A 22,875-nucleotide genomic window follows, 5' to 3' on the forward strand; every position below is an offset into this window, starting at 1 on the left:
GTTTGTCTCATATCAATCACCTTGTACTGTGAATACGGTACATTAAGGGGATGATTTAGCACTGCAGCACTCTCGACCGTGTTATTGTGATAATGCGGTCGGGCAAACTACCGTGGTTTCATTATTTACCGAACCAGACTGAGATCTCGCCCCCTGAACAAGCTGACGAGTCATCTCCTTTATAAACTCATTGCATCGCTTTATAAGCTATGTTCAATCAGAGTGATACGCATCTCATGCTTAAACTACCAAGATTCAAAATATTAACCCATTACGATGGGCGTGCGGAGATGGCATCCGTGGGACACGACCTACATTACGTGCCTTATGACACATTGACACAAGCTGCTAGGACCCCTTTCACGAGGCGTCCTTATGCAAAGTCTGATCCATTCTGTCTAGTGACATTGAAAGTCTAAACCCCCCGCGAATCGTGGGTGGAACACTTTTCTCCTCACTACAGAGGCACGGCGGCTCTCTCCCCTACCTATATCTATGTGGCCGTGATAACAGCGAACCACGCTTTTACGACCGACCATTCATTTAATTCACAAGCCTGTCATCTCTCAGATGCGGACGGCGGCGGTAACAGCGAACCATGCTTTTACGGCTGGCCATTCACTTTATTCATAAGCCTGTCATTTCTCAGATGCGGACGGTGCCCGAGGCACAGCGCTCTGGAACTGTCCAAGGTCCTGTATGACAGATACGTCTGACGTACATCAGAAGATCAGCTGTTCATCTGCGTCACAGATCACTCACTAGAGCACCTGTCAATACAGGTTATTTATGGATCGTTGACGTTATCACCTCCCGTGACAATTATGCTCACTTGTCTTAGAGCATGGGCATGGTCTTAGAGGTTTCTAATTTGACAATTGTGACACGGCCGGCTGGTCCCCGCCGTCCACGTTGTCAGTTTACAGCTTCGACATCCCTGCTTCGCGCACTACTGAGGTTTGTTGCATTAAAGGTGCGCCCATTAGCTCACCTGTATGCACGATATGGTTTTTAATTATATGCGTCCACCGTGCGCTTAGAGAAGCTCACATGTACACGCTATAACATTTTGGTATACAATAAGATGCCCTTGGAAAAGCTCACCTGTATACACAGCTGTGTTATGCTTTGTGACACATACATTGTTGCCCACCGTTACGTTCATCAATCATATCTGTACACATTCACGGCGCGTTCTGTGCACTGATTTATCTATACGCATTCACGGTGCACTGAAGAGTTCACCCGTGTGCGCCCAATTTATTATCAGAACACATGACGGCGCGCTCGAGAATCTTGCCGGCATGTGCATTATAACACTCTGATTCATCTATATGCATTCACGATGTATTCAAGTGTTCACCTGTGCCCGTGCAATTTATAGTCAATACACATTTACGGCGCGCTTGGAAAGCTCACCGATCTGTGCACTATAATACTACCTATATGCATCCCGATGCGCTCGAGGGTGCACCTGGGTTCACACTATTGTGGTATCTGTATAATCCCACGCTACGAACCGTTCTGCCGCATATTATAGTTAGATCGGCCGTTCGTGAGCTTCGCAGATCACTCACTACACGTATGTCTGTTGTGTACTGATACTGATTGATGCAACAGTTAACCAGTAGAGGGCGACATTTAGCTGTGTTGCTATGTGTTGTTTGTTCATGGAGGTGAAGCAATAAAGCACTCTTGAGAATGGCAGTCTGTGTGATGAGTTCAGTCAATACATGGTACCAGGAGTTAACTCGTAAAACATGAGTGTAATGAATAATATACGCCCACCGGACGAGTTGAAGTTGACGGGTAATGTCCACGCTAACTGGAAAGCTTTTAGACAAAGTTTTGAGCTTTATTTGTTAGCTATTGGACTCGATGAAAGAAACGATTGACGGAAGATAGCTCTGTTGCTAACTGTAGCTGGACGGGCTGCATTGGATGTATACAACACATTCGTCTTTTCGGAGGAGGAAAGGGACACGCTGCCCGCGGTACCATAAGTGCACTGTTTGTTCTAGTAGAGGAGGATAGATAGACAGCCGATTATAGGTCTGAAAGCAAGTGAAGGACTTGGGCTTATAAAGAGAGTTCATGTCATTGATAGTGCTCTAGTGACCACTAGGGGCGCAGCACATAGCAAACTAATGGACATATGTGCAGATTTTACCAAAGAGATAGAGAAAGAGTACAAAGATGTATTCCAGGGTATCGGTTGCTTGCCTAATCAGTACAAAATTCGGCTGAAAGAAAATGCAGAACCAGTTATCCATGCAGCAAGAAAAGTGCCATTAGCCCTGAAGGAAAAACTGAGAAAAGAACTGCAATCCTTGATAGACAGAGGAATAGTGAGAAAAGTAGAAAAACCTACAGACTGGGTAAATTCACTTGTCATTGTGGAAAAAAAGAACGGTGATCTGAGACTTTGTATCGATCCAAGAGATCTGAATTAATGGATCAAAAGAGAGCACTATAGGTTGCCAACTAAATCAGACATCACAAGCGCAATGGCTGGAGCACAATTCTTTTCCAAGTTGGATGCATCATCTGGATTCTACCAAGTTAAACTGGATGAGGAAAGTGCATTATTGTGCACATTTAACACCCCTTTTGGTAGACATTGCTTTCTACGCATGCCTTTTGGAATTGCCTCAGCTCCAGAGGTTTTTCACAGGACTGTACAACAAATATTTGATGGCATGGAAGGTGTGGGAGTCTTTCTAGATGATGTAGTCGTCTTGGGTGCCACAAGGGCAGAACATGATGAGCGACTGAGGAAAGTGATGGCACGAGTACGGGAAACAGGAATGAAACTAAACAAACAAAAGTGTCAGTTCGGGGTGAGTGACATTACTTACCTGGGAGACAGAATATCTGCTGCAGGAATACAGCCAGACCCTGAGAAAATAAGGGCTATACAAGAAATGCCACAACCCAAAGAAAAGACGGAGTTGCAACGTGCATTGGGCTTAGTCAATTATGTGGGAAGATTTATTCCAAATCTGTCGGCCAAAACCAAAGCATTGCGCAGTTTGCTGGAAAGCCGAACTGATTGGAGATGGGAGCATGAACAGCCTAGTTAAAGGACCAGTGCTGAAATTTTTTGATCCAGAGCTTCCAGTGAAAGTATCTACTGATGCTTCTAAGGACGGACTTGGAGCAGTTCTTTAAAAACATGATTTGGCATGGTTTCCAGTGGCATATGCATCACGAACGATGACCGAAGCAGAAAAAAACTATGCACAAATTGAAAAAGAGACATTAGGAGCAGTTTTTGGATGTGAAAAGTTTCACGAATATATTTATGGAAGAGAAGTGGTATTGGAAACAGATCATAAACCACTGATTGCGATCTCAGGAAAGGCACTGGGAGATGCTCCTCCTCGCATCCAACGGTTAATGCTTCGTCTCCAGAAATACAGTCTAAAGTTTGAGTTCACACCAGGAAAGCACCTGGTAATGGCAGATGCACTCAGCAGAGCATCTTTGAGCCAAACATGATCAAGTAAAACCGAAAACGATGTGCAGGTTCATATAGACTGCATACTGAAACACCTACCAGTGTCTGAAGATAAATGGAGACAGATTGCAGAAGCAACGGCAGAAGACCGTGAGCTAAAAGAAGTAATCGAAAAAATCCACCTGCCAAGAGACCAAAAGTTGTCAAATCCATATCAGAGCTTTAAAGATGAGCTGTCAGTGGTGCATGGGGTGCTCCTGAGAGGGGAACGGATCGTCATTCCTACCTCCATGCGCTCACAAATGGCAAAACTCGCGCATGAAGGACACTTGGGCATTGAGAAATGCAAGAGATGCGCAAGAGTTTTAATGTATTGGCCACACATGAACAGGGACATAGAAGCACTGGTACAGCGCTGCGAGACATGTCAGCGACACAGGTAAAAGCAACCTTAGGAACCCCTTATGCCCCACGATAAACCAGAAGAACCGTGGAGAAAAGTCGGAACGGACTTGTTTCACCTAGCAGGGAGGGACTACCTGGTCATCATGGACTATAAGTCAAACTATCCAGAGCTGGCGATGCTGACTAGCACAACAGCACAGCAGGTGATAAAACATACTAAAGCCATCTTCGCGCGACACGGAATTCCGGTGACGGTGGTAAGTGATAATGGACCACAGTTCAGCAGTCAAGACTACAGAAACTTTGCAGAGACTTATGGGTTTGAACATGTAACATCAAGTCCATTGTACCCCCAGTCAAACGGCTTGGCTGAAAAAGGAGTACAGATAGTGAAGCGCCTGTTAAAGAAAGCTGCTGAGACTGGAGAAGATCCTTATTTAGCACTGCTAAACTACAGAGCATCCCCTCTAGAATGTGGACGGTCTCCAAGTGAAATTCTCATGAACAGGAAGCTGAGAACACGGCTACCTTCAGCCGAACACTTGCTTCAGAGGAGACATGGAGATTATACAAAGTTAAACAGCCAGAGCAAAGCCTATGACAGGAATGCCAAACAGTTATGCCCACTGGAACAAAAGGACACGGTACGTGTCAGATGTGATGGAAAGTGGGGACCGGTTGCAAAGGTCATCAAAGTGACAACACCAAGATCCTACGAGGTACTTACAGAATATGGTAACACACTGCGAAGAAATCGCCGTCATCTGTTGAAAGTGCCAAACACCTGTATAGAAAGTACAGACATGGTTATCTCTGATGGACTAAATGAGCAAACAACGGTAGAAGAAAACTCACCTAGCTCTGCAACTATCCCTGAAAACATCACAAAAAACTTACCTTCCACTGAGATAAAAGGGGGAAGACCACGTCGTCACGTGATGAAACCTAAAAGACTGATAGAAGAGTGTTAAGAAGAGTAGTTATAGAAAACAAAATAATATATATATATATATAGTATGCAACAAAGTTTTGTGCAGTTAATGTTAAGAATATGCAGAAAGATAGTGTTGATCTAACATGTTTTCTTTGTTATAATGAGAAAGTGCTGTTACAGTTTACAGACCATGTTTAAGTTGTTGTTAAAAAAAAAGAAAAAAAAGGGGAGATGTACTGATACTGATTGATGCAACAGTTAACCAGTAGAGGGCGACATTTAGCTGTGTTGCTATGTGTTGTTTGTTCATGGAGGTGAAGCAATAAAGCACTCTTGAGAATGGCAGTCTGTGTGATGAGTTCAGTCAATACATGTTGCTAACAGTGGTTATTTAGATGGATCGTTGAAACCATCGCACTGGCTCACGCCCCTCTATGAGCTATGTCCTATATAGAGCCCACTCTGTCCGAGTGGCTTCTTCATGAACTTGGTCTACAGGGGTATCTATATTTGATATCTGCTACGCGGCCGAATGGTCTTCGCCGTCTACGTTGTCAGATTGTACAGCTTAGACGTCCCTGCCCTATGAGCGCAGGTTCTCTCGGCTCAATCATGCACGCTCATGCGTTTTATGTGTACACCACGGTGCGCACAGCGAGCTCACCAACGTGACTCTGAATTTACTTATCTCGCACAGCCGCGGCGCACTCGGTACCTCACCGTCTTGTGCTATGTTATGTGCCCCCGGTGCGTTTAAAACCCCACCGTGTGCGCGTCAACAATTTATATGGTGCTTACACATTTGCTTTAAAGCTGTGAATATGCCGGGTATAGGGCCACACGCAGTGTCTCTCCGGTAAGGCACTTCAGTACGTTGTGTATGCATGGCGTGATGGGATTACGTTCCCCCATAGCGTCAGCTAACTGACGCAATGCGAAGTGAACCGTATTGAAAGGGAACGCTTAGGTTACTCACGTAATCCCGGTTCCCTGAAATAACGGGAACGAAGCATTGCGTCTCTTGCCGTGCTACAAACGTCTACGCAGCGAGTGTTATTCGGCTGCGCGCTTCAGTCGAATAATAATGAGCTCCTGACGATTGAACCGCGCTTATATAAGGACGTGTGCATCCCGCGCACGGGTTCAAATCTCATTGGTCTGTACTTTGTACAGACGTTAACCAATAGGCTTCAGTCACGGAGTAAACAGGAGTTTCCCCCATAGCGTCAGCTAACTGACACAATGCTTCGTTCCCGTTATTTCAGGGAACCGGGGTTACGTGAGTAACCTAAGCGTTTTACATTAGTGTAAACCAGTTTTTGAAACAGTTTTGCTCACCTGTAAAGTAATAATAAGAAACACTGTGAAACCGGAGTACTGGCTGCAGTCATGGACAATGTTTAATTGACTCTGACTCGCCCGGTTCATCACCTAGAAGCAATAGCGCTCAGCGCCCTCTACAGGCAGCAATTATAAACAGCAACAAAGCATTATTTTTTCTACTCAATGAAAAGATGAATGAAAATGATGCATTTACATCAATTTATATCAATAAAATGAACTTAAGAATATGATGAAAATGCTTTTAACACATAAATGCCACATGACATTTAAATTTTAAAGGGGGGGTGTCTTTTTTTCCTTCCTCTCTACACATATACACATGCATTTTATTTTAAAACACATTCATTTTTTTCAACCCACTACACTCTCCCCTACTTTCTTAGATGGCTCCTGACATCTACATTACTTCTGCTACTGGTAAATGGCCAACCATTATTTTGATAACTGGTAAATGGCCAAACATTATTTTGATAACTGGTAAATGGCCAAACATTATTTTGATATCTGGTAAATGGCCAAACATTATTTTGATAACTGGTAAATGGCCAAACATTATTTTGATAGGTGAGAAGCTGCTAACCATTATTTTCTTTTTTTTATTTGCTACATTATATCTTCATATAAAACACACACTAACAAAATAAGTTATACTGTATACGGCTATTGTTAGCAACTTTAGCTACTTAACAACATACAGCAAACACTGTCTTACTAACAACTTGGTTACAGTACACACTGAGGTTATGCAAAGGCAAAACAGCATGTATTATCCAACACTTGCTAGCCACTTAAGCTAGTGGAATAGTAGCATTCTTGTTCAGACTAACAAAATATTTGAAACAACCGAACTTTAGAAGTCTAACAACGTTGCTTCACCTCAGTGTGTATATTGGTGAAAACGTTGAAGGTATGTAAAACCTTGTGCTAAACTAAGTGTTACACTTAAGTCCAATTCATTAACTGTATGCTATAACTTCAAACATATTTACATGTCAATGATTATCAATAGGAGAAAGTCATCGCTCCGATACAGGCCCTTGGACTCCCCTGGCATCCTGTGTACAGCATGAAGTTTTCAGCTTAGGAGGTATATTCCAGGCCTATGTCTTAGTGTGCAGTGTTTTAACAGTATTGAAAATGGTGCCTTTAGTTTTTATTTAAAAAAAACATGTTTGTAGATTTCCAGAGGCTACAAAATGAGAATCAAGCCCTGAGGTGTGACAACCAAGCCCTCAGGGGGGAGAACCAAGCTCTGAGGGAACGAAATGCACAAGCAGGTAAGAACATGCAATCTTTCTTAAATTTTACCATTTTGTCTGTGATGTTGGTCCAAATTTACCATATGCCTTTAATTTTGTAGTTTTGGATGACAGTGGCTCACTTCAAGAGCAGGTGAAGCAGGTTGGGGCAATGTTAAAGACGTTTACTCGCACTGGGCAATCAGGTATGACTTTCAAACAACACCTGTAGTGTAGTTGTTTAATTCCCAGTGGGGCCACCTGTACATATAGTAGACCTAGATATGTCATAGTTTAGTAGTTGAGGGACCAGGGCTGACTTTTTTTCTGGGAACCCCTGTAGGTGCAGATCAGACCCTAATGTTGCGACGTCTTGGAGAGTTTGGTTGTGCGTACCATGGACAACAAAATGGACACTATGCTGCAACATTTCAGTGCCAATGTGTCTGTTGGAGAGTTATGTCTCCCAGGGGATCTGTAACTTCCCCTAGACACCCAGGAAGATTTGGTGTTGCTTGACAACACTTTGAGGCAGGATATAGAGCTCCAGGAACGATTTGTAAGTGTGCAATTTCACCGTAGGCCAAAAAGTAAAATTAAAATTGTACACTGCATATAGAGTTTGAATCCACAGCCTGTCACATTTATGTATGAGAAACGTGAGAGAAATGTAATTTGTAACACTTTTTTTTTTAATTTTCAGCTTCGGTTTTTGGCAATCAAATGTGGGAGGGACCTAAAAACAACTGTGTGGCGAATGCTTCAGAGCTTCTTTACTAATCACCTTTCTATCAATACAACCTGGACTGGTGTAGGGAATAAAGCGTGTTTTAGAGACCTGTTCCTGAAGACCATTGTTCAAAGTAAGTTGTTTTTTTATATTTAACTAGATGTTTATGGCCTTATGCTATTCAAATGGATTGACAAATCTGTGTTTTCTACAGGAGCTATCCGGAAGAACCCGGCAACCCAGGATGCCACAGATGAGGCTGTTCAGGTTAATGTTATGCGTTACCTGAAAGGTGCATCGGACCGTGAAGGTGGAAAAAGGCGGCGCACAGCTGAGAGAGACCCAGAGCTGACCCCTTAAACTGGAACCCTTTCTCTATCCTGCTTAACTGATTTTCTGTTAAGTACACGTCAAGTTTTGTTTATCCCAGATACAAAACTTCTACACTGATTACTGGCTATACTTGCCCATATGTACCACCCCTCTCTCCATCTCCCAATCTGGACATGGTCTAACATCATATTTGACCAATGGTTGATACCCTAAATCTATCCTTGCACTGCAGCAGGGGCGTCATGCACCAATTTTTTTTAAGGGGGCACAGTGTCAACAGCTCACAGAAATTTGTGCATACACAGACATCAAACGAAATATTATAGAGCTTTCAGTCTTTTCCATGGCACTTACATTTCTAACAATCTGAAAACCCCTGCTTTCATGCAAAAACCTCCAAAATAAAAGTGATGACTAACTTTCATATCAAATACTATTCAATCGGAATAATGACACATTTGCATCATATTCACATCTGAAACGGCATGTTTTATTTAAGTCTTAATGGCTTGTTTAATTGTGTCAATAATGCATTTTGCACAACAACTACATTATCATATAAAATTAATGTAATTTTAAATCCATAAAGTATATAAACAACGAAAATGACATAAGCTATAGCCACGTGATTGATTTTAATGTTCAATAATGATTTAAAAAAATATGTTTAGATAAAATTATTAGAGGAACGGATTTTTGCATTAAATTTTACCTCATGTGAGCATGTGAGATTCCGCGCCCGCGTGAACTTTGGCGAACTTTGGCGTTGTGCCAAGAAGATGAATCTCTGCTAATATAACGTTGAGACGGTCACATTTAAAACCATACATTTTCTACACAGAGAAGGTTAACTGCACATTACCGTACTGGGGTTTGGAAATGTTGTGAGCGTTTCTAACACGTTTTAATTCCTCAGATAGCCAAATGCAGCAGCAAGCCAGCAACAGCAGAGAGCTCGTGAGCGCGCCCAGACACTGATGACGTCTGCGACTGCGCTCTGACTGCAGCGCCAGCTGCCGCCAGAATAAAAGTAATGTAACATGATCAAAACACGATCAAAACGGGGAAAATCTCTGAAAAGTGACAAGGATGCAGCACAGAATGTATAATATTGTGCATATTAACAGATTAAGAGTCAAATAACAGATTAATGGACGCTTATTTGATTTTGAGGTTGGATGCAAAATCCATTGGCTCAAAAAAAAACCAAGGGGGCAGGTGCCCCCTCAGTTTGAATGGGCATGACGCCTCTGCACTGCAGCTATAACTCTTATTACTAGGTTTACCCTTTTCTCTTATTGTCCATATTTAATACTGGTCTCTTATATTGTCTATATTTATTGTTGTTCACTACACTTTAACCTTGCACTGTTACACTTTAACTTTGCACTTTTGCACTTTACTACCACTGATACGTACCTACTTAGCACCTTACCACGGCATACTGAACCACAGGGTCAGTCACTGCAAGTGCCTTATACATTACATTCATTTGGATTCTTGTTTTAATATTTTAGTGTGTTTTTACTGTTCATTTTAGTCGTGTGGATTTTTTTAATTCTGTTTGTTAATGTGTGTGGTGTTATTAGCTACTGGGACCTTTCATTTCCCCTTGGGGATCAATAAAGTACCACTTATCCTATTGTTATAAATTACTTGTAAATGTGATGTTATACCTCCATTTATTTGGTATCCTGCACATTCTTTGGTACCAAATATCCTCATTACTTGATATAATGTTTACTGGTAGCCTCTGTACATTATTAAAAAATATAGTGTAATAATAGAGTGTTCTAATTTTCTTGTAATGTGTTGTTTTTTAACCAAATTTTATTTGGAAAACTGCATGTTCTTTAGTTCTTTTTTATTATTATTTATATTTCGGTGCTCTTAAACATCCTGTGTCAATGACGGTTACAGTACTTTGAAATGTGCAATAAAAAACGCCAAATGGGAATTTGTCTGGTTTGATCAATCATTATTCTTGATAAACTGCATGCTCTTAATAAAATGTATATATTAAATATATATATATATATATATATATATATATATATATATATATATATATATATATATATATATATATACACACAATAAGCGGCGGAAAAAAAGCATTTGCCTCCGGCGGGCCGCGGAACAGCCGCCTTTAATATAAGGCGGCCGAACGGCGGTTGTCCAGCGGCCCAGCCGCAGAATGAAGGCGGTAGACAGCCGGCTGCCGCTTTTAAAATGCAGCTGCCGCCGGCGGTGCGCCGTCAGACGTGTTTGCGATTACGCCTTTATGACGCTTCTACTGTCTCCAGAGCACCGCCGGTGGTCCGCCGACTCATTGCTATCTTTTGCTATCTGGGACCTCAGTAACTAGTAGGACACCACTGGCAGCAGGGATGAGGGGGCATATACTGGTGGTAAGGGGCATTTACATGTGGGATGTATTGCGGTAAGGACCAAAGTGCATTTGCTTCTGCTGTCCAAGGTCGATATGATGGTTTGCCCAGTGTGCCATAGGTAAACATTTCTCTTGGTTTTCCCACTCTTTGTGTCCTTCTCACATTTCCTTCTTCCATCGCTTTTCTTTCTAGTTCATTTTCTGCAACTTTGTCTTTCCTTATCTTTATCTGGTGTCACAGACCTATGATTTGGGCCAGGGACACATGGAGTTTCAAAGATTTGTTCCAACTCCTCAACTTGATTTCTTTCGTCAGGATAGAATTCTGTTGCAGTTGGACGGAGGTAAGAACGGTTTAGGGTTGTCTGAGTCTCAGGTTCACCTTCTGTTGGTGGAACTGTCACAAATCTGTAGCAAGGTATGTTTGTACCAAGGTTATACTGGTAAGTATGTTCATCCTCCTCTGAAGCATCAGAGTCTGACTCATTCTCCAGCTGATTTCTCACTTGTTTTCTGTGTTTTCCTTTCCTTGTTTCCTTTGTTTCAGCAACAGGATCTTCCAAAGGTAAATCATTGACTGCGAGCAAGATGTTGCGATGAAGTACACGAAGGGTCTTGGAACCAGTCTCGGATTGTATCTTGTACACTGGGCCATCACCGATGCGCTCTACGACCCGATGCACCTCCTTTTCCCAGTATGCACGTAACTTTCCCGGGCCACCTCTTTCCGAAAGGTTTCTGACCAACACCCGGTCTCCTGGTTGAAGAATGGCACCTCTTACTGCTCGGTCATAGTATTTCTTGCCCTTTGCTGAAGATTTTTGATTGTTCTCTTTTGCAATTTGATATGCTTGCCTCATTCTGTCTTCCCATTTCCTTGCAAAAGCTTGTTGGTTTGAACTCTCTGTCTTGTGTTCCAGGTTAAACAGCAAGTCGACAGGCAAATGGGGTGAGCCAATAGAAGCGTTCACGAGCAAGATGGAGCACTTTCTCCACTCCTACATGTCCCATTTCATTGTGCAAGTTTTTAAGTACTCTTGTTTTGAACTGCGGAGGGAGAACTAGTTGTCTGGTCTGTCCTATTTTACGGTACAAAATCCCATCCTCTAGCTCCAATTTGGTCCATTCAAAGAGAAGCCGCCTTGTTCTTTGTTTCATGTTTTTCTTGTCTTTTTTGTTTGGTGTCCAGCCCTGTTCTTTCAACTTGATTATCTCACATATCGTTGGATCATCTCGTTGTGCAGATTTGATATCTTCAGGGGTCACTGTGGAGATGCTGCCCTCAGTGCACATTACCTATTCCCTTGGAGTGTTTAGCTCTAAGGCGGCAACCCATGGAACATCACTGTCAGCCACAGCTTTACTACCCTGCCAAACAGCAGACACAGTTTCAGGTGATAAGGTTTGTGTGTGTTCACCCATGACTTTGTTCAGTTTCAGAGGATGTCTTGACAGTGTATCGGCGTCAACATTTGCTTTACCCGACCTGTATCGAATGTCAAAGTGAAAGTCTGCTAACTCACCCACACAGCGCTGCCCTACTGCACTCAACCTTGCTGTGCTGAGAACATAGGTCAGTGGGTTATTATCGGTGTAAACTGTGAATGTTGGAGCATAGTAGAGATAGTCTCTAAACTTGTCACAGATGGCCCATTTGAGTGCCAAAAATTCCAGTTTACCCGAGTGCAGGTGGTAGTTCTTTTCTGCCGGAGTTAGTGTGCGAGACCCATACCCAATGACACAGAGTTTGTTGTTCTGTTGCTGATAAAGTACAGCCCCCAACCCTTCGTTTGAAGCATCCGTGTGTAATACAAAGGGCAGTTCAAAATTTGGGTAAGCTAATATTGGTGGGTTTGTCAACATGTCCACAAATTTGGAAACAACACTCTGATGTTCTGCAGTCCAAACGATTGGGGTTCTGGAGTTAAGCTGCCCTTTTTCACTCTTTCTCGGTGCACCTCGACGACTGGGAGTCTGGGGGTTTTGTGTACTCTCACTTGTTCCAGGTGGCATTTGGAGAAGCTCAAAGAGTGGCTTGGCCAGTCTCGAGAAGTCTTGGCTGTAAGACCTGTAATAGCTCAGGAATCCTAGCAGCGTCCGCACTTCTCCCACTGTGCGGGGTTCTTTATTCTTCAGGGCACGGACAACCTCCAAGTCTGCTGGATCTATCTGGATTCCATCTCCCGACACCAAGCGACCAATGTATCGCACTTGACTTTTAAAGAACTCACATTTTTTTGGTCGGAGTTTAATTCCATGAGCCCTCATTTTACAAAACACATTTCGGAGGTGGTCAACATGATCGCTAAATGATTTTGAGTAGCACAGCACATCATCTAAATAGGGGGCGCAGCACTCATCTCTAAGACCCTTTAATACCCATTCCATGCCTTGCTGAAATGCAGCTCGGGAATTTGTTAGGCCAAAGGGGATACGCACCCACTCATATAATCCCTATGGAGTGTTAAAGGCGGTGTCATGTCTTGAGTCCTCACTCACAAATCCCTGATGGTATGCGCTTCCCTGATCCAGAATAGAAAACCATGAATTTCCCCCAAGGCTGTCTAACAGATCTTGAATCCTCGGGAGAGGGTGTCGATCAGGGAGGGTCTTGTGGTTAAGAGCTCGAAAATCGACACACAAGCGTAAGCTACTGTCTTTCTTTCTAACGCATACCACTGGTGACGAATACGATGAGGACGACTTCTTGATCCAACCTCTGTTCAACAGATTTTGCACATAGTCTTTGACCTCCTTTTAAAGTGGTTTTGGGATGGCATTATAACACCTCTGAACTGGTGTGTTATCTGATAGACGGATTTTCAGCTGCAGATCAGGAATACACCCGATGTCTCCCTCATCCTGAGCAAACACATCTGACTCCTCAAACAACATTTCCCTCATAATATCTTGTTCCTGTTTATTGAGGTGTTCAAGAGCAACAGGTGGGTGCCATTTTTCTCCTACCCCTCTCTCATGATGTTCTTTTCTTTTACAGGCATCGTCCGCTGACGTGAGCTGAGATGAACACAAAAGTGCATGACTGATCTGTTTATTCAATTCAATTCAATTCAATTTTATTTATATAACGCTTTTCACAATTGTTAATTGTTGCAAAGCAGCTTTACATGAGTAGATGTAGAGGAGAAAATTGAAAATCAATACATAGTATAAGAAGTAGAATATAGCGGCTAAGGATAAAAAACCGTGTAAGCGAGCATATTAATAATGTAACGTATACAGTAAAGTGCTAAGTTAAGCCAAAGTTGGCTGACTCTCCCTGGGACTAAAAAAGCCCCTAGGAGAAAACCCAATGGGAAAAAATCCTAGAAGGACAAAAAACCCTAGGGAGAAATTAATATTTATAATATATAGACACGGTAGGGATAGGAAGCGTGTAAGCGGATTAAACTGGTTCAGCCGGTGGCCGTTGGTCGCGCATCGGTTGGGCGTCACGTTGAAGGACAGCCAGTAGATCAGTGGTGCGATGACCTTCACAGCAACAGGAACTGGGTCTGTTTGTCTCATTGTCCTCAGGGTCGAGGACGAGACAGGGAGACAAAAACAGAATTCTATTAGCGTAGGGGCCGTTCGCATGTAATGCAAGTGTCATACATTATAGTGGTTTAATTCAGCTCGGTTCCAGACAGGCTAACTATTGCGGCAAGAGTAAATTACCCGTATGAGGTATGTGAGTGCTTTGTTCTAGACAAAATAACTACTGCGGGAAAAGTACATTTACTGGACATTCTATGTGAACGCTTTGTTAAAGTTTATCTGTCTGTTGAATGTTGGAGGACAGGCAAACTGGTCTGATTTCACTGATGGGTTAGATATAACCTAACACAAGTGTCTGAGGTAGGTAAATGTTATGGTTTGTGGAATTTTGGACTGGAATTTTCACTGTCTTTGAGGAGTCACCAGGAGGCACATTTATAACAGCAGGAAATAACTCCAACCCTTCTGAGATTAAACGTTCTGACACTGGTTCAAACATCATGGTCCCACCTTTGTGCCATGCTTTTACTCTGCATTTCACCTCTAAGACTTGACCACAGGCGATGGTGACCCCCAACTTCCCAGTATTTACTGTATAGCTGGCAGTGCTTTCTTGGGAAAAGTTAGAATTCACTGCAGACACCAAGGTTTCAGCAACACCTTTTTGCATCTGCAAGGCCTCAGAAAGAAGATCAATTAGACTGATGTTATTTGCACAATCATTATTCTCCCTTATGATCTCTTAGATCACATTGAATCCAAGCAGTGGACAGTCCATGCTCCTTTGACTCACCAACAGGTGCACTTGGATGGCGATTTTGTTTTGGTTGCCACTTGATATATGTAATGAAACCTCAACCCATCCATCAAAGGGTACAGCTGTCCCATTTACTGCAGTGACGTGAAGTTGGTTATCTGCTAGTAGAGATTCTAGTGGTTGGATTTCGATGTTTGGTAAGTGTTTTTTTAGCCACACTCGTCCAGCCATGCTGACCTGGGCTCCACTGTCCAAAAGCATTTGAGTCTGGACACCATTTAAATGGCAAGTTATCATGCAACGACTGCCAATCAGCTGTGCAACACGTCTCTCTCCAATCTCTTTTGCTTTGTTGGATGTGTTCTGTGTTACAGGTTGCTCACCTTTAGATGCACGGGAAGGAGGTTGGGACACAAGATCTTCTTCGGTCACTGGTGGTCCCTCCCCAGTGACCTCTTCTCTTTTAAAGCCCGACTTTTCATGAGACAACCCACAGCTCGGTGCCCTGCTTGACCGCACAAGAAACAGTGAGTACACATTTCAACATTTTGGGATATACACTGTTTGCATCTGCCCTTTGTCTCTGATTTTAATGGTTGTTGTGCACTTGCCGCGACTGTTTGGGTTTGCTGTTGAACACCAGGGCCCATTGACATGACTACTTTCTCTAGATTCTTTGTCAACGCAGATACTTGTGCAGAAAGTTCATGAATGGCATCACGATTGGCTTTAACTTCTGCGTGAGTCAGGGGAGAACATTGCATATTCACATCATCCTGCTGTGTCACACTCACAATTATGACCTTAGATTTATATGTGTGACCTATTCGTTTTTGTCTTTCCGTTTCCTCACTAACAGACTGTGTAATCAGTTCTAGGATTTGATCATCTGAAGTTTCCTGTGTCACTATTGCTGTTTTGATGTCCCTCCGGACAAACATGTATTTTTCATTTAGACCCTGATATAGTGAATGTAGAAAAACACCTTGGACCAGTTTACGATCATACTGAAACTCAGATTCTGTCTGTTCTGAAGCAAACACTACCCTCTGCTTAAGCCCCATTAACCTATACATAAACTGTTGTGGGGATTCTTTGTCCTGTTGTTTTGCATTGCTTAGTTCCTGAAATAATTCAGTACTACTTTTGTCCCTAAGGTGAGCTCTAAGGAACCGTTTCAACTCAGCTACGGTAAGGCTGTCTTTTGTAATAAGCATCTCTTTGAAAGTACCAGGTTTGATAACTTTTAACACTGTTTGAATAACTTCTGACTCAGAGAAGTTTTCTGCTATACCTTCATCAATTTGCTTACATATGCTTTTGAAACTCAAGTCTGAATTTGAATCAGAGATTTGACCACCATAAATTTTGAATTCCCTACGTGGCAAATATGATGCTACATCAGAGAATTTAATCAAACCAGTCATTTGTTCAGACACTCTAGGCAGTGGAACAGTCTGTTCAGCTCGTGAATGTGATGTCAGACCTGCAGTTTGCGCTACCTGCACCCTTGCAGCCACTGATGTCGATGCAGAATGCGATACCAGTCCCAAAGTCTCTTCGTTTTCGGTGATATCTGAGGCAGAATAATGTTCCATAGCGGTCAACTCACGAACGAGGTCATGAAGGGTCAGCAAGCGGGCCATTCCTTGGTCCTCCAAACTCTGCAGTTGTTCTCCTGGCATGAAATCAACAATAAAGTCGTAGATTTCCACTTCTGTTGCCTCCCCATCTGGGACCCCCACTCCTTTCTCCACTGCGCAACACAGGGCTACCTTGTAGAGGGCTTTGCAGTTCGAAGAGCTGACCAGCAGGTGGAGCTGCTTCTCGATCTCCCACCGTAGTTCCCGAAGAGTAGCCATGGCTGGACTGCTGGTGTCTGCCGTTCAACTCACTGGTCTGGGATGTATGAGATTTAACCACTGTGGTTCTTTACTGATCAGCACCCATCCACCAGGTGGCGCTGATCCCGGACGAGCCCCCAAATTGTTACCCTCCTCAAGTCTGGTAAGTCTGAGGGAGTAAGTTGCATGTACCACACTGGCCAGCACTGTAAAGTAATAATAAGAAACACTGTGAAACCGGAGTACTGGGTGCAGTCATGGACAATGTTTAATTGACTCTGATAGAAATATTGTTCCTTAAAGTCAAATATAAAACACTTTACAAAACATGTGCATTTATACAGTGACATAAATCACAAGTGCAAACGTCTTCATAAATGTGTTCAACATACACCAAAATGTAAACTGTGAACATTTGCAGATCATTCAAAATGTATATCAAAATGTATGTTCTATGCATTAACATATTTCAATAAGGGTAGTTACATTTTAATCATAATCATTTTAATCTGAGTCTTTAACCAAATATCATATTGTTCACATCATAACAACATTCACAAGACATTGCTTTCATTTTCTAAACTGTCACAAATGAATATTGCATTTTGCTTCACGTTATCCTCGTGTTTTACATGTACGTCGCCATTTTGGCTCTGACTCACTCATTCTTACGCAGCCATTTTGGCTCGAGATACTTTCAGTTGCAAACGCATTTTAAACTCACTCAAAGTTTATCATCCGATAACAATCAACATTATAAACTCTTTAAACTCATTAATGAACACTTTTTAAATGTATATTTTCTCATGTTTCACTTTATATTCACCTATTCATCCATCTTATGTCTAATACATAAACCAGTAATGCTCCATGTGTCTTAAAGGGGTCATATGATGAAAATGTTAGCATTGCCACTTTGTAGGTTTGAGCAAAAATGTGTCGTTTTGGGTGTGTTTTTTAAAATGCAAATGAGCGGATGAAGTGCAAACACTGATCACAATGATGGTGGTTTGTTGTAATTGAAACTCTATTGTGCTGTCAAGTCCAAAAATGTGTCGTTTTGGGTGTGTTTTTTAAAATGCAAATGAGCGGCTGAAGTGCAGATACTAATCACAATGATGGTGGTTTGTTGTAATTCAAACTCTATTGTGCTGTCAAGTCCTTCCTTTCTCTTTCTTTCTCTCTGCACTAAACGGCAGTGCAGTGGTTGGAGAGTTCAGATTAAGGAGGCGGTATTATTCTAATAAGATATCCTTATGACATCATAATGAAAGCCAAATTTCAATGACCTATTTTTGCTCATACCTACAAAGTGGCAATGCTAACATTTTCATCATATGACCCCTTTAATAACAGTATTTCTCAGTCATCTAACAGAAATAAACACATACGTCTTTGAAGCACAGTGTTTTACATTAGTGTAAACCAGTTTTTGAAACAGTTTTGCTCACCTGTAAAGTAATAATAAGAAACACTGTGAAACCGGAGTACTGGCTGCAGTCATGGACAATGTTTAATTGACTCTGACTCGCCCGGTTCATCACCTGGAAGCAATAGCGCTCAGCGCCCTCTACAGGCAGCAATTATAAACAGCAACAAAGCATTATTTTTTCTACTCAATGAAAAGATGAATGAAAATGATGAATTTACATCAATTTATATCAATAAAATGAACTGAAGAATGAAAATTATGCATTTACATCAATTTATATCAATAAAATGAACTTAAGAATATGATGAAAATGCTTTTAACACATAAATGCCACATGACATTTAAATTTTAAGGGGGGGGGGTGTCTTTTTTCCTTCCTCTCTACACATATACACATGCATTTTATTTTAAAAAAACACATTCACTTTTTTCAACCCACTACACTTGCAAAAGTGCCCAATTCTGCCTAAAATGCCTTCAGGAGCATTCTTATGATGAAACATGTCGTTTAAAGGCATTTCCAGCTCAGAAAAGCATTTTAGAATGAGATTTCAACATTTCAAGTTGGAATGTGAGTTTTCATGCAAAAGTGCCCAATTCTGCCTAAAATGCCTTCAGGAGCATTCTTATGGTGAAAAGGGTTGTTTAAAAGACATATCCAGCTCAGAAAAGCATTTTAGAATGAGAATTCAACATTTCAAGTTGGAATGTGACTTCTCATGCAAAATTGCCCAATTCTGCTTAAAATGCTTACAGGAGCATTCTTATGATGAAACAAGTCATTTAAAGGCATATCCAGCTCAGAAAAGCATTTTAGAACGAGAAATCAACATTTCAAGTTGGAATGTGACTTCTCATGCAAAAGTGACCAATTCTGCTTAAAATGCTTACAGGAGTATTTTTATGATGAAACATGTCATTTAAAGGCATTTCCAGCTAAGAAAAGCATTTTAGAACGAGAAATCAACATTTCAATTTGGAATTTGACTTCTCATGCAAAAGTGCCCAATTCTGCTTAAAATGCTTACAGGAGCATTCTTATGATGAAACAAGTCGTTTAAAGGCATATCTAGCTCAGAAAAGCATTTTAGAATGAGAAATCAACATTTCAAGTTGGAATGTGACTTCTCATGCAAAAGTGCCCAATTCTGCTTAAAATGAAATTTGGTTGAAATAACGTCAGTTGTTTGTTCAACATTGATACAACGTTGAAACAACGGTGAATGGTAAACGGTTGCAAAGAGACAATAAAATAATGTTTTATAATTTGTGAATCATTCAGAAAAAAAATTTAAAAACTCATTTTATGAAATTGATGAAAATATTTAAAAATGTAACAAATAATTGAATATACAGGTAGCGAGGTAATCTCGCGAGATTACACGAGACTGGAGTGTTTTAATGGCTGTCTGCGAGATCGTGCGTATCACACGAGAAAATGCTTCGGAGAAAGAAGAGGTAGGGAAATATAAAGTCAATAAGTCAATGTTTTAAACGCATAACGTTATTTTATTCACATATACAAAGTGGTATGACAAAAAGCACTATGCCAATTCGGGTTTTTTCTGTTAGTTGCGAATATATCCGTTATAGTAGTTCATTTGCTAGTTCACGGGATGTTCCAGCCAAAATTGGACTTCGTTATTATGAATAATAATAAATTAATATGATATGTGTTGTTATCAACTTAACCACTTGGTTATTTTTGCTTCAGAAAAGCAACTAGTTATAAATGTAAGGGCTTTTTTGGACAACTTCGGTGAAAAAGTGTTGATATCGTAGTTCAGTCAGTGTATATCCGAGAGGTCTTACATGCGCCACAGACACCTATCAGCCTTTTGTAAGGAGGAGCAGCTTGAGTGCGGTGCGGTCAGTTAAGCTGCTTGCTTTCTCAAATTCATATTACTGATTAAGTGTTAAAACTTGATGAGATGTTGGTGTTTTATGGCTCACGAATTTGCAATAACGGATACATTTAGCATTTTGTGTTAGTGACATTAATCTAAACTTATTGATGACATTATAACATGGGCATCGAATCCAATCTTAATCATTCTGAAGTTTTCCACGACGGGGTAATGTGTTTAAATGCAGTTAAAAGGGACAAGATAGTCGACATGACCTTCATGTTTCCATGGCAATCAGTCAATCACATGTTACGTTTATGCTGCGGTCCTTCACGCAGTTTCCATGATTTTAAGCGGCATAAAACACTTAAGTTAATTCCTTTGTACGAAAATGTCATGTTGTGTCAGTTGGCATGTTCTATTCGAATTGAAATAAATTGTAATGGTGCAATTTTGCTTACTTCTCTTGTTGAATAGTTAGTGTAGAATATTGGTTTAACATATATTCATAGATGTGGGTGTAGTGTCTGTTTAAGAATCAATACGGGGCGGGGACTAGGAGAACGGAGTGTGCGGAAACCTAAGGAAGTACACATTAAAACAAGTTCATCAAAAAGAGCTTACACGACTCCTCATTTTATTGGGCACATCTACATGGTGTCAGAAGCGGGATCGCTGACGAATCATGGCACAAAATCTACGACGCATAGAACCGCTAGTTTTTGATGATGACATCGCTAACAACTGGTCGAAATTCAAGAGGGAATGGGAAGTGTACAGCCAAGCAGGACTTTCAAACAAATCAAAAAAGGTGCAAGCTTACACTTTCCTAAACTTAGCCGGTTCAGATGCACTAGATAAATACGAGTCATTTCACTTTCAAGAGGATGAGGACAAAGAGGATCCTCGTGTCTTAATTAAAAAATTTTATGAGATATGCTTACCGGAACGGAACGTAATAATGGACAGGCATGCATTCAATATCACAGTGCAAAAACCTGACAAAGGCATACAATCTTACGTGGCCACGTTAAGACTGTTGGGAAAGAAATGTGATTTTGGTGCATTGACAGATGAACTAATACGTGACAGAATTGTCTGTGGCATCCACAACGATGCAGTTCGCGCACAGTTATTAAGGGAAAAAGATTTGACATTAGAATCAGCCATTAGAATATGTATGCTGTTTGAGCGTTCTGAAAGGGGCACTAAAGAACTAAAAAAAGAAACAGAAGTGTTTGCAGTGCAGCAGAACAGAAGGCGATGTAACAATTGCGGTGGTGAGCACGCTACAGAGCGCAACAAATGCCCAGCTTTTAACAAACGTTGCAACTCATGCAACAAATGGAATCATTTTGCCCAGTGCTGTAGATCCAAGCCTCAAAACACTGGTGGATGGATGGCGCCATCTAGTGGAACTGGCGGAAAAAACCTGCATAGGATAAATGAAGTAGAAAGTGTGGACCAACATGATCATTTTCATTGTGAATGTGTGGATTTGATGGTGACAGTGGGGCCTCCAGCCTTAGTCAAACGGGTTGGCACGTATGGTCGGGTTGCGTTTTTCGCGCTTTCGTGTGTCTTGTGAATAGTATGCCATACAGACCCGTTTGCCACTGAACCTGCATTAACGACGACAGTGGGGCCTCTCAGCCTTAGTCAAACGGGTTGGCACGTATGGTCGGGTTGCGATTTTGGCGCTATCGTAAGTCTTATGAATAGTATGCCATACAGACCCGTTTGCCACTGAACCTGCATTAACGACGACAGTGGGGCTTCCGGCCTTAGTCAAACGGGTTAACACGTATGGTCGGGTTGCGATGTTTTTGGCGTTTTCTCCTGGTCCTGTAAATGGTATACAATATAGACCCGTTTGCCACTGAACCTGCATTAACGACGACAGTGGGGCTTTAGGCCTTAGTCAAACGGGTCGTCAGGTTTCATTTTCTCTTAAAGATCGGAAGGTGACCCTTATTTACCATATATACCCTCGCATTGGGCCCCCAATTTGCTAAATCCTCAACTGTGGATAACATAATTATGCCGCAATATTTAGTCTGTCTGGAACTAAGCTGAGTTAAACCACACCACTGTGTGACACTTCAATACATATGAACGGCCGCTACGCTAATACGATTTTGTTTTTCTCTCCCTGTCTCGTCCTCGACCCGAGGACGGGACAAACAGACCCAGTCCCGGTAGATGTGAAAGTCGGCACACCTCTGATCTACTGGCTGTCCTTCAACGTTATGCCCAGCTGATACCTGACCAACGATCATCGGCAGAACCGCTTAATCTCCGCTAAATCTCCATTTCCGTTCTCCCAAGGGTTTTTCCCTCCTAGGACTTATTTTTCCTCGGATAAAAGCCCGGGGTTTTTTTTTCTCCTAGGGGGTTTTTCAGCCCGGGGAGGCAGCCTTTTTGGGCTTTACCAAGCTTCCTCTTCTATACGTTGCTTTAGTAATACGTGCAATTATAATATTGAGTCATAGCCGCAGCAAATTTAACTGCTCATGCTATCATGTATTTTGTTGTGCTATCTGTCGTTTTCTGTGCTTTTCACTGCTTCTATTTATGTAAAGCTGCTTTGAAACAATTGACTTTTGTGAAAAGCGCTATATAAATAAAATTGAATTGAATTGAAAAAAATGGTAAATAAAG

The sequence above is a fragment of the Paramisgurnus dabryanus genome, chromosome 14, assembly GCF_030506205.2.
Source record: "Paramisgurnus dabryanus chromosome 14, PD_genome_1.1, whole genome shotgun sequence".
Lineage (NCBI taxonomy): Eukaryota > Metazoa > Chordata > Actinopteri > Cypriniformes > Cobitidae > Paramisgurnus > Paramisgurnus dabryanus.